The following is a 14,503-nucleotide window of genomic DNA, read 5'->3' as shown; positions in this document are numbered from 1 at the left end:
TTCTTCTCTATCAGAGTTTATTGAATAGTGTGGAAATAATGTAGAATACTGTGGGTACACTAGAAAATGACTAAGAATAATGAAAGTATAGTGGGTATTGTAAAAGAGAAAATGTAATGGAAAAGTAAAGGGACGAATAGATGAGAAAAGGTAAGACTACTGAAAACAAGGTAAATTAATATTATAATATAATTAAATGTGAATATTTTTGAAAAAGAAAGGGGCAAATATGGTATTGAAAAACTGTATATGTGTTTAAAACTGAGGAGATGAACCTGACTAAGGTATGGGAAATAAGTGTGTGAGGTATGTGTCTAGTGCCAGCAAAAGAGTTGGCAGAAATCACTTGCAATAGGATATGAAATTATTGTCCTGATCTTGATGTATGTAATGACCTAACTGTGTGTGGAAAAGCAATGATAAAGAAGTAGTAAGAAATACTTTATCCTAACTTGATCCTGAATATGACATTTAATTTTTTTCTCGATTAATGTATATGTTACCTGATTGTGTCATTTGAAAAGAAATGGTTTTGTTACCAGTGTCTAATTGCTGTTTCAAAGTTGCAGGTTTTATGTTTTATACCATTAATGCAAATTTTACCAAAGATGTGACATAATGATGAAAAACGTAAAGATGATGACAAAAACTGCTCAAAAATGTGTTGATGGGCAGCAAAACATGACAAAAGAATAAGAATGCTGTGGTCCTGAAATTGAGGACTATGTGAACAGTAGCCAAAGGACTTGCCATTGTGGGCAAGGAGCTGATAAGTGGTCATGAACTGCCAAACCTAGAGGATGGGGCAGTGAATTAATTTAAAAATGTGTTTTTTTTAGTGTGTTCTTAATCTAAATTGTGTTTTGTGTCTAAATGTTATAGGTAAAGACTGCCAAACCAATAATGGGCAGAATGTGTAACATGGACTGCTAGTGCTGAGGCCAGGTTTTTTGAGCAATATGTTATAAACTGACTATTCTTATTGAAGTCAGTGAAAAGTTATTATAAAATATATATGCAACTTATTTAAATGGATGTAGATGTTTTTGAGACTAAGTTTTCTTGGATAAATTAAAGTTTTGGACTGCCTTGTTTTAAAACACAGCAGTGATGCTTAAAGATAGGCTCTGAATATGTTAGTGTGTTTATGTGTAACAAAAATTTTGGACTGCTATTAATGAAGAGCAGCTTTATTTTGAAACATCCTTGCAAAGTTACTTTGGTATTTAAGGAGTCAGTTGGAAAAAGGTTTCCATAGTTGTTTGTATAAATATTTGTGCATATCTGGATGCAAACTGATGTTTTCAATATTTCATTAATTGCTGAACCTTGTAAAATGTACTGTGATCATTAATCTACTTGTGTGTCTGAAATTTACATTATTTTAAAATTATTGAGAGACAAACTTCTGTTTTGCTAACTTAGAATGTTCTGTATTGTTGTATATGTGTATTTTCTTTATTTCAGTTGAAGGCTATACCATATTCTACTAATATACAGATTAATTTTGTACTGATTGCCTATTAATTGAACTGTGTGTGTATGAAATGAACATGCTTAAAGATATCTTGTGTAATGATGCAAAATTAGTTTCCTTAAACCAGTGTGAAATTGAAAATTGCTTTAGATGTTTTATTTTGAAAATCTTTTGGAAGAAATGTATGCAATTTCTTAGTGTATATACTGTATGTTTGTAATGTGTGTATTTTTTTCCTCTCCCAACTGAAGTTGGATGGAATAATTTTTTTTTGCAGCCAGCACCACTTTGGTGTTATGGATGTTTCCTTGAAGTATCCCTGACAGGGAACTTCAACGAAACATGGGGCATGTGTAACACCACAGCTCTTATGCTGTATGGATTTATTTTGCTTTATTTAATGTCACATTGTTGATCTTCTGTAAATGTGTTTAAATCGATAACATAAAATTGTGTACTCTTTTCTTTGTTAAAACCTTTGATGTCATGATTTGATTCTATGCAAAGTAGTGTATCTGCAATTTATATTCTTTGTCCTATTTGGAGGGAACAGAACTTATTATATGTAATTGTAATTTTGTGTGAATAATTTTTTGTAGAAGTGTCAATATGTGAAAATGTTCTGTTTTATTTAATGTATTTGTTTGCTGTTATGTAAATTGCTGATCCTCACTTAGGGTTCTTAGTTAGTTTGTATGTAAATGGTGTAGTGGTTCCCCTCTGGAACGGAAATGTGTAGCGCGCGCAAATTGTGGTTGGCATAGGTGGAAAAGGTGGAACTGATAGTCAGTCGGAGACGAGCCAGCAGTCGGAGACGAGCCAGCAGTCGGAGACGAGCCACCAGTCGGAAAGGAGCTACCAGTCTGTGCACTGTCAATGTAAAGGTGCATATCATGCTGATTCAGAGAGAGGCTTTTACTGCTTCTTTCCAATGCCTCGGATGGGTGGATAAATAGCTGGATCTATTCTGGAATTTGTATGAATCATCGCCATGAAGATACGATAAAGTCCGGCAATTCTACCTGTAATTCCACCTACCAACATGCAGTTGCCACACATTGCGCAATCACTGTAACGTAATACTATATTGATGTACAGTGAAGGATCAGCCTAATGGATGTGTTAGTGTGCTGAAATATAAGGTAATTCATATCGGAATTTATTTACCTACCTTGATTTTACTCCTCGTCATAACACCTCTCAGGGTCCTCTCCGTTTGAAGTAAAGTGATTACCGAGTGTCCTTACTGAAAGTACGTTGAAGCCTAGAGCTTTGTTAAATAATGCCTCTTGAACTTATTAAAAAGATAGTTAAAGCAAATGTGGTAACAGAGTGAGTTAAAGCAAATGTTATTTGTCCAATAATAATTTTCCTATTGAAACTGTTATTTAAAGTGCTGTTACCAACTCCAAACTTTAGGCTGAGTCTTATAAAGTAAATGATCGCGTTGTTGTCTGTAGTAAATTCTAAAAAGGAGAGTCAGTTTCTTGCAATTTTGTCAACATTGTGTTTCGTTGTAGTAAAAGTGAGAAAGCTGCAGTTGTGAAACGTTACATTCTCATGTATGCCAAGTGTTTGTCTCTCTTGTGTGCATATTAACAGTATAAAGACTACTCAGTTTGTGTAAACCCTGAAAGTGATAGTGTTTTTCTGTAGCTGTTATAATTTTGAAAATAGTTCCTGCTGCTCTAACTGTTAGCTTCAATCTTAAAACATATGTGTGTTAGAGTTCATTGCACTCGCGTGTTGCTAAGTCTAGGTTGTGTCTGTTGTGTTGTCCATTATAGTTACTTATACCTACTTTCATAAACGAGAATGTTAATCTTTCTCTTGCCTAATTAGGCTGGCGACCGTTTCCCTTATTTTATAAACAGTATAGCTAGGCAAAATTTTGTTTGGTACTATACAAATATTTACGTAATTCTGACTTTCATTTCCGATAAGCCACCTCCGTTAGGAACAACACGGTCAAACTAACAAAATTCCTCTCAGAGGGTAACACTGCTCTGTTGCTTTGTGCCATAGTTTCTTTTACAAAATTGTTTTATGTTACAACCTGCTTCTGGCATTGAGGTTATGGTACAGTAGTTAGCAGACAAGGAGTGTTATACTGTCATCCTGTACTCTTGGTTGCCCTGTCTCCATTGTAATAATATTCCAAATTGTTTTGATTTTGTTATCAGAGGTATTAATCTCAGACACGATGCACATTCTTCTGGACATTTTAATAACCTTTCTTAATGTAGCACAGTAGTCTTTATAATATTTGGCTGTTTCTGGGTCATTATTCATTCTTGTTTTAAATACAGTTCCCTTTTGTGGTTCAAGATATTGTTATTCCTTTAGTAAGCCAAGGTTTTTTGCATAATTAGATTTAGCTACTTTCTTGGGGAAATAGTTTTCAATTCTCTTACAAGTGTATCATGAAATAAGTTATATCTTGAATTAGCATCGGGTTCCTTGTACACCTCATCCCACTCTAACTGCTGAAGATTTTCCCTGCAATTTCTAATTGTTGAGTCATTAACTGAACACACAACTTTGGAGGGGAGTTTTGAATAACTGAATGGAGCTATGCCATATACTGTAACTACCTGAGAACCATGATCAGAAAGGCCATTCTCAACAATACAAGAATTTCTGTTATTAAACTTATCTTGGTGTATAAAAGTGTTATCTATCAATGTGCTGCTGTCCTTTACTACCCGAGTAGAAAAATTAATGACAGTTGTGAAATTGATAGAACCCAGAAAGACTTCCAGGTCATTCTTCCTATTACACTCTTTCAGTAAATCAACACTGAAGTCCCCACAAATTATAATTTGCTTTCCCCTATCTGACAGATAGCACAACAAGGCATCCAAGTTTTTCAGGAATAAATGAAAGTTTCCTGAAGGGGACCTTTATACTGTTACAATTATAAAAGGGCCCTCCTTCAGTTTAAGTTGACAGGCACATGCTTCTATATGTTGCTCTAGACAAACCTTTTTTGTATCTAAGCTTTTTACACAGTGATAACTTTTGACATATATGGCAACTCCTCCTCTCACCTTATTCTCTCTACTCATATGTGCAGCTAATTTATAACCACTGATAACCACTGATAACCGAAAATATTACAAAAATTGAAACTGGAACAAATCACCTAGCGACTGTTGAGCAGAAATTATTTCACATTGTAAAATGAACAATGTGCCTAATACAAACTGATAATACAAATTCTTCTTTGTTTACCTGCATCTAATGCCCACACCGAACGAGTGTGTTCTCATGTCAATGGTTTGTGGACAAATGAGAAGAAAGCTCTGTCAGTGCGAACTTTGAAAGCTATGTTGATCAATAACGTGAATTTTGATCAACGTTGGTTAATTCTTACAGAGTGTTGGTGGTAAAGTGGACTTACTTTGAAGGTCCATTCATCAGAAAATATTGATGAGGATGACTCTTGCCTTAACAGTTCTTTAGGGCTGTTTCTCTGGAGTGAATTCAGAGCTACTGTATAATGTAAGTCATACATTATTTAGTAATTTATTTGTTATTATTTTCGAAATCTTAGTTTGTATGACGATGCAGTTTTACTCATTCACATTTAAAATGGACTGCATTCTTGTTACAAAAATATAATCACCTCAATGAAGCAACGTCTTTAATAAGTGAACTGTCTCATCACGGAAATTCTTCTAGCCGTAATCTGATGTGAAACAAAAAAACTGAATTATGACTAGAAACGTTTAACAAGCACTGTGACGTCGGAATACGCTACGTGTTTACTGGTGAAGTTCGTCCTGTCTGCATTACCGACTACAAGTATTTCAATCGAGAGGGTACTGTAAAATTCGCACGTACCTGTTCCACCTTCAAACGGGAGATCATTCTCAAGAGGCCAATTACGGCAGCAATTATTATGAGGATTACACTGAGGGATTATGGAACGGCAGCATGGAACGACGGTACGCGACTTCATCAGGTAACTGATTAAACATCGCATGTTGCTAGAAAGACTTTTGTAATAAAATTATCAATTCTGTCTATGTCGTTCTTGTTTCTCATTGTTGCTACTCTTCACGTAACTGAAATACCAAGCATTTTTAAATATCGCTTTACGTAACTTTCAAAGCTATGAAACAGAATTAATTTTATTTTTTCAACAACTTTCCATAGACAATATCATATTTGTCCAAATATTTTATCTTCTTACACTGCCTTAATTCTTACAACATTTATGTGTACTACCAGATTATTGGCAGCGATGTTACTGGCAGCGATACAATACTTTCCAGTATTTGTTTTCTCTTCCGTTTTGCCTACATAAATATAGAATTACGGTAAATGTGAGAGCTGCTACTTTATACTACATAATATCCGGTTTATTTGCCTAAATATCTGTTATTTATTTCCGTGTGTTGGCGAAATACGCAAGTGATATAGCATGTGTCATTAGGTTAGTTAATTACAGCCAATCAATTAACAGTAACGGTGCTTTCATTGGTGAAGTACTTAGACAGAGCAGAAACTTTAAATCTGACTGATGCGTGTTGCGTGGCATTTGTTTGCGTATCAGAATTTGTAATGATGCTGTATTCCAAAGCCATTGTGGGATCTTGTGTACTTGTTTGGTGAATATTAGTAGTCAGTTTCATCCCTGCGGGCATACTTTTTAATTAATTCTTGAAGTAACAGAATTTTCATGCTTTCAGTTACTTCAAAATTTATGTACATGAGATCTTGCGTAAATTTCATCACACACATATCGGGTTCCTTCACTATTTGTGTGAACAATGTCTTTTCTTGTAGGAGAAATATTGGTGGTGGCGATTCCTGTTTTGTCACAATCTCCACTGTCTCCGTTAGACAGAAATAAAGGATGATTAATTTGTGGCTATTTTGATGTAAATTCTTTGAACGAGTGTGACAGAAAATATAATCCGGTGGCGCTCTTAGCCTGTTATAAATGTCCCTACCCGAGTTGCTCAAGATAGTTGTGTTCTATTCATACAATAAGCGAAAGTTACAGAAAAGTATGCCTATCCTGTGGTAAGCAGATGGTTAACCATGATGCATAACTGGTCACATTACATAATTTAGCACAGTCTACAATTCAAAAACAGTCACGGAAAACTAACTAACGACAAAGTACCGAAGAATTTAAAGAAAGCTTAAAAAATATTGACTGGGCTGATGTTTACAATGAGCCTAACGCTAACTCTAAATTCAATATATTTCTTAATGAGTTTGTTTTCTTTATTACTTTAGTTTTCCTTAAAAGATAATTAAATATGATAATGATAAGTCATTAAAGAAACCTTCTGTCACTGCAGGTAACACAGTGTCTCCACAACGAGAAAAGGTATGTAGAAATAGAACAAGAAATAATGCACAAATATTCTCATATTTTAGACATTACTGTAACATATTTTGTACGTACATCTTATCTTTGATTGAGAATGGGATACTAAAATAAAATCAGTACGTAATATTATTGAAAGAGAAAAATGGAAAGAAGCCATAGGAGGTCACACTGTTTCTATGAAAGAGAATGGAATCATTGTAAAAGACATTTCATGTAAACCGATATTTTTAATAGTTACTTATTGAAAATAGGAGAGAACACTGGGACAAATAGTTCTGAAGAGGAAGCAAAACACTACACTGAAGAAGCATTACAGAGGACATACAGCGAAATTAATATCAAATCCCTACCTTAAATAAGGAAGATCTAAAAAGTAGAAGTTCATATAGGTACACAATATCTTAAATAAGACGCTAAAAGGTTGTGGCCTTGTTACATGTAACCATCTTGTTAGTTACGTAATGCATCATTAACTCAAAGTGTTTTCCCAGATAAGCTGAAATATGCTATTGTTACATCTCTCTATAGAAAGGACGACCCTACACATGACAATTACTACCAGCCAGTGTCACTCCTTACATCATTTTGTAAAACTTTTCAGAAATTAATGTACTTTAGGGTTCTCATCCACCTGTGTAGTTAGGGGATACTTAGTAAATCACAGTTTGTATATCAGTAGGGCTACTCTTTTCAGTCAGTTGTTTATCAATTTACTGAGCACGTAATACAAACTTTATACGATAAAATATCACCAAGTAGAATATTTGTGACCTATCGAAGTCATGTGATTGAGACAATCACAATATTCTTTTTGAGAAGTTGAGCTTTTTGTAATTAGTTCAGCACACTTCCGGTTTATTTTTATTTAAGAAATAAAATGCAGAGAGTTACCTCAGCCTGTTCAACTAGAACAAAGAGGGACGCTACATCTTCTGCATGGCCATAACTTACAATGAAAGCCCGACAGTGTTCGATGAATGGCCATCTAATGTTTTTGCTTTTTGTGTTAATGATCTGCAATTTTGAATCTAAAAACAGAAACTGTCCTGTTTGCAGACGATATGTTGTTCCAAATCCAAACAAAGACGTATCAACAGAGAAGGAGTAACTAATGCTTTTGTGAAATTTTGCGCGAACGAGTTAGCTTTAATCTTTGAAAAACTGTAGGTCATCCAGTTTCGCACTGTCAAAAACTCCCACATCCTATTAACCTACTACAGCAACAAGAAATAATATACAGCGTATGTAATTCAACTATTTGTCTGTGAATAATGATTAATACGTAAACTGGAAAAATCATATAGGTTCAGCTACTTTTGTCATTAGAATAATTGAAACTCTGGAGATATAAGTGTCAGTAAATTAACAAATTTTGTATAATTTGTTTCACTATTGAAATAGAAAATTTTATGTGTTAACTCGTCACTTAGGCAAAAAGTATTCATTGCCTAAAAGACAGTAATTAGAGATGAATGCGGGGTTCTCACACATACACTCTGCAGGCATCATTTTAAGCATCTGGGAATGTGAACCATACCCTCATAGCACATTTATTCAATTATAAAATTTATCAGCATTTGACCTGAGGTTAAGAATAACAGGGGTATTAACAAGTACAGCACTAGTAAGACAAACAGTCTTCATTACTCTTGAATGACCTTAACTCTGGCACATAAGGGGATGAAATATGCAGCTGTAAAGCTCATGTATTACGCGCCTGCACGGGCTAGCGCGCGAGCGCGCTTGTGTGTGTGTGTGTGTGTGTGTGTTTGTGTGTGTGTGTGTGTGTGTGTTTTCTATGTTTGTTCTGTTGACATGTTCCACAGTATAACGTTTATTGAGAATATGACTTATGGGACAAGGAACTTACTAATTAACTGAAAGGAGGACTGGTTTTGAAAGTGCTGACATGCAGCATAGCTGAAATGCCTCACTGATTCACTTTGAGCTGCTCTCTCTGCTGGTGTATACTGAAGATCGTAAATCGCAAGTCTAATATCTCGCAAATTAGTTACTAATTATGCAGTCACTGAGCACAAATAAGCATTAACCATCATTAGCAGATGGTCCACGGCCACATCCAAATGGGTTGCTATCTCCTGTGAGATTTCAGTGTTGAACAAACTCAATTACAAATGAAAGATGAATCGCAGAAGCAAAATTATTTATGTAGGACTACTTCATGGTGCAGTGTGTATTTTATGTGCGCTTCCTTTGAATATACGTAACAGTAACGGATAGCTCGCTGAAAAGCTGAGAAGACAGGCTGTGCCAGCAGCGGGAACTTTAACATTACACAGTCTCGGACATGTGACGGGCAGTCTTTTCAGCCAAGACTTTCATATCAGTGTTTCTCCGTCTGTGATGAGAGTTTCTCAATACTTGTCACCTATTCTCCTTTTATTCGTTTGGAGTACAGGAGGAGATTGGGGAGTGGTCCCTAATGGACACACCGAAATCACAATCGAAATCAGTTGTAGTTGCCACACACTTCTTTACTACAAACACATTGCTTATAATATATTCGCAGTAATCATAATTACGACAAAACTTGTCTTATAGAACAAAAAAATCTTTTAAGATATCTTCCACATATCGTTTTCTTTCAACCAATTACATTAATTTAAACCATGTCTATGGACCCATTATTAATTCAATATGACTCACAAATAAATTACAACTACTTCATCACTTACAAGGGAACCCTTTTATCTATGTTTTCATCACATCCAAGTTCGGATTTCAGCAGACAGTAATGTTTTAAGACTTTTTTGGCCAACTTTTCATAATTTAAGGACAATATTCGTAAAAGCACCCTCCGTAAAATATGACTGAATTAACTAGCTCAGATAAAAGTTCTGAGTTCAACAAACACCAAAATTTTAAGGTTTACTCGGCCAACTTTTCATTAAAGGTAACACTATTCATAAAACCGTTATTAAGATAAATATGGCTGACATAACCAACCCAGTGTTCAACAGACAGTAATGTTTTAAGGCTTCCTTGGCCAACTTTTCATAATTCAGACACAATATCAATAAAAGCATGCTCGTAAAATATGACTATATAACTATCTCAGGTAAAAGTTTTGAGTTCAACAAACACCAAAATCTTAAGTTTTACTCGGCCAAATTTTCACCAACTAGTAAAATGTTCATAAAATCCTGATTCATAAAACATGACTAACATGACTAACTCACATCAAAGTTCTAAGTTCGACAAGCCCCAAAAATGTTAAACTTTACTTGGCGAACTTCTGATTAATAGAACAATACTACTTGCATATACCAGGTCCGTATGATTTCATTACCTGACTACAACGAGAAGATATTCCCACGAAAAACTTAATACGGACCGCTCCACTTTACGTGAGTATTAGTGATGGACGCGAGCACAGCAAAAGATTTTTACCAATACAAGAAATCCACGGGACAAGAAATTAACAGACAATATTCTGGGGCGTGAGATACATAATCCTAACTGCACAGATAGTTATCAATATCTTTCAATGATATACTCCACAAATGAAACCAACGGAATTAACCTCAGTTACTTACTTGGGCTTCACGGCTCTTAAAATTTGGTTAGCCAATCCCTTAAAACCATCACTAAAATAATGGCATAAAAGTTAGAACAGCAAGAATAATTTCGGCGCACATTTAAGGGCCAGACTGAAATAACAACGTAACAGGTGGAATGGGAAAAATATTTCAGCGTAGCTTGGAACGCCAAATACAGATTTACGCACTACAGTATTACACTTGTAGTTACGTGTTTAGCCATGCTTTGGGTCTGTTTGGTGGGCGTCGTTGCACTTCCTTATCTGCCGTCAAGGTATCAAGTCAAAAAACCAAATCCAGTGATAAACAACTGGAACAATTCCAAATGGTTTTTAGTACACTGGAATATTTAGCTAACATGAACACCACCCACTGAAGCAACTCGACGACTCCAATTTATTTGGCCTGTGTAACTTGTAACCAACTCGATGGAACTTGTCCTTCTAACCTCGAAGAAAACCCAATCACGATGGGCAGAAGATTTGCATTGTAACGCCAGATACCCGCACACCAGCCCCCAGCAGAGCGCGCGCACTGCAGTTAAAATTCCCCGACGCCAGAGATGTGAAGAAGACTAATAAGCATCGAAGTCGATTCAACGATCAAAAGACAATCTATGGAAGCTGACGCCAGTGGAAATTTGCGTCAGAAAAGCACTAGCTCAGAGATCATACGTAGTGTTATAGATTCACAGAGTTACAGAATCATGTCAATTTCTGACTCGCATTTAAATAAGGTACATAGGAGTTTGATACATTTTTCTTTCTTTCGTGTCAATAATGTCATAATTGAAAGAAAGAATAATGGAACGTTAGTGCTTGAAGTCAGGCCAACATCGACAACATTAAAAAGTTTTTAAATTTTTTATGTAAATCACTGAAACGTGTACTGCATAGGATTTCATTTACTCTTCTCAAAGCAGAAGATTTGTGATAAAACTGTATCTATAAAAGTGAAATCCAAACACCTCTTATTTGTCTGATGCTATTTCTACACAGTACAGTATCGTATGAAAGCCCTCACTAAATACGTTATCATAATAGTCCACTCACGGTAATGAATATCACGGAATGGAATTACTCAGCAGCACATTCACTTATAAGAACGAGTATTTTTACTTTAAAGTATTAATGCTCGCCGTAAGTGTTCTTGTTTTTGTTGTTGTTCGGTCTGAAGACTGGTTTGATACAGCTCTCTGCACTTGTGTATCCTGTGCAAGCCCCTTCATCTCTGAATAGCTTCAGCAGCCGACATCCGTTTGACCCTGCTTGCTATACTCACGCCTTAGTCTTCCTCTACAATCACCCCCCCCCCCCTCTCTCCCGCCGTTTCCCCCTATTACCAATTCTTTGACATATCAGAATCATCAAGATGTGTCCTTTCAACTGAGCCCTTCTTTTAGTCTGGTTGACCGATAAATTTATTTTTCCTCCGATTCGACTCAGTAACTTCTCATTAGTTACTCGATCTACCCATTTAATCTTCATCATTTTTCTATAATACAACGTATCAAAAGCTTCTACACTCTTATTGTTTGAACTGATTATAGTCCACATTTCTCTGCTTTTCTCGCTGCTGTCAGTCTACGTTTCACATTCTCTCTAGTTTAGCCATTGGCAGTTATTTTGCTGTCCAGATAGCATAACTCATCTCTTGCTTCTACTAGCTCATTTCCGAATGTCTATCCGTAACATTCCATTACTCTTGTTTTATTTTCGTTGATGTTCATGTTATAACTACTTTGTAAGCCACTATCCAGTCGAATCGACTGGTATTCCAAGTTTTTTTGCAATCTCTGACAGAATAACAATATCATCGGAATTCCTCAGCCTTTATTTTTCTTCTCAACTGTAATTCCATTTCCATATTTGTCCTTTACTGCTTGCTCAACAGACAGGTTCAGCAACATCATGTATAGGCTGTAAACCAGTCTGACACTTCTCAATCACTGCTTCACTTTCATATCATTCGACTCTTATAATTGTAGTCTGCCTTTTATACAATGTGTAAATAATCTTTCGTTTCTAGTGTATTATCACTGGTACCTTAAATATTTCATACAACACATTTCAGTCAACATTATCAAAACCTTTCTTCCAATCTCGAAATGCGAGAAAACATGGCTTTTACCTTTCTTTAATCTTCTAGGATTAATCATAGAATCAAAATTGCCTTGCATGTTTGTACATTTCCCCGAGGCCACCTTCTAACAGTTTTTCCATTCTTCTGTGAATAAGTCGTGTCAGTATTTTGCAACCATGACTTATTAAACTGTTGATCCGGTTGTATTCCCACCTGTCAGCACCTTTAAAATACACTTGTAGACAATAAAACGACATACCAAGATGAAATCCAAATGCGACGGAAATCAGTAGATGTGATGTACATGTACACACAAACGAATGATTACAGTTTCAGAAAAAAATGGATGATTTATTCCAGAGAAAGAACCCCACAAATTGAGGCAAGTCAATAACGCGTTGGTCCATGTCTGCCCCCTATGCAAGTAGTTCTTTGGCTTTGCATGGATTCATACAGTATCTTGTCCGCCGCTCGTGGTCTCGCGGTAGCGTTCTCGCTTCCCGAGCACGGGGTCCCGGGTTCGATTCCCGGCGGGGTCAGGGATTTTCACCTGCCTCGAGATGACTGGGTGTTTGTGTTGTCCTCATCATTTCATCATCATCCAGGAAAGTGGCGAAATTGGACTGAGCAAAGATTGGATAATTGTACGGACGCTGATAACCACGCAGTTGAGCGCCCCACAAACCAAACAAACCAAACATCCTTCATACAGTATCTTGATGTCCCGAGGGACATTGTGCCAAATTCTGTACAAGAGGCTTATTAGATGGTCAAAATCTTGAGCTAGTTAGATGGTCTTGTGCACAATGTTGCAAACGTTCTCAATAAGGGAGAGATGCGGCGACCTTGCTCACCAAGGTGGCTCATCTGTTCTTCATTTATCTCCTCTTCCATTTCGGTAACACTGCCTTCAATTTTTGTATAGACATTCTGTGTACTCCTTTCGCCTTTCCCTTCTTTGATTAGGACTGGTTTTCCACTTGAGCTCTTTATATTCATACAGTTGCTTCTCTTTTTTCCAAATCTTTCTTTAATTTGTTAGTGGGAGGCATCTATCTTTCCCCTAGTGAAATATGCTTCTAAAGCCTTACATTTGTCCTCTGATCATTCTTGCTGAGCTATTTTGTACTTACCATCAGTTTCATTTTTTAGACTTTTGTGTTCCCTTTTGCCTGCTTCAGTTGCTGCATTTTTATATTTTCTCCTTTCATCATTGAATTCATATTGTAACATCCCCTTAGAAAAATTTATGAATGACTGTGCTGATAAACCTCTTACATTATTTGATTTTAAAACGGCTGAGCAGAACTGAATGTACTCAGACATTTCGCTCTTTACCTGTTCTGATCAACACTAAACTGACACACAATATTTTTAGCGCAACGCAATCTGACTTTCAAAAATCCCTACAAAAGAATGGCCCTGACTAACAATAACCTATACCTTTCATGAATCACTTACCTCACTAAAATCTTCGTTATTCAAACTACTGCAATACAGTGTGCACCAATACTGCCAACTGAATAAAAGATTCTAACTACTGAAGGCACTAACTACTGATAGCCATAGTTAGCAAATGAAAGATTTTGATAGTGAACAAACAATGTATTTACCTTAATAGTGTTCAAAAGCCATTATATATATGTATCAGTTCATGACATCCAGTCTTACAAATTTACTGTCTCTGATGGACACACATCCAGATCATCCGCTCTCAAAACTCAGCCATCTTTCTCCCCACATCCATCACAGCTGGCGACTGACCTCCAACTGCGCAACGTTACACGCTGGTAACAGTCAACTGCCCAACACTATAATAGGAAATTACAACAATGCAAACCAGCCACAGACTGCACACAGCACAGCCAGTGATTTTCATACAGAGTGCCACGTGGCGTTACCAATATAAAAACCTAAACAGCCTACTTACATAGCCCCCATGCTCCCCACAAAAAAATTTAGAAATTGTTTTGGGCCATGGCCAATACAGATTTGAAAAAAAAAGTTCATAATTACAATAACAAAGATGTCAAA

This window comes from Schistocerca cancellata, chromosome 1 (assembly GCF_023864275.1).
Source record: "Schistocerca cancellata isolate TAMUIC-IGC-003103 chromosome 1, iqSchCanc2.1, whole genome shotgun sequence".
NCBI lineage: Eukaryota > Metazoa > Arthropoda > Insecta > Orthoptera > Acrididae > Schistocerca > Schistocerca cancellata.
The sequence above is the reverse complement of the archived record's forward strand: the minus strand, read 5'-3'. Positions refer to the sequence as shown.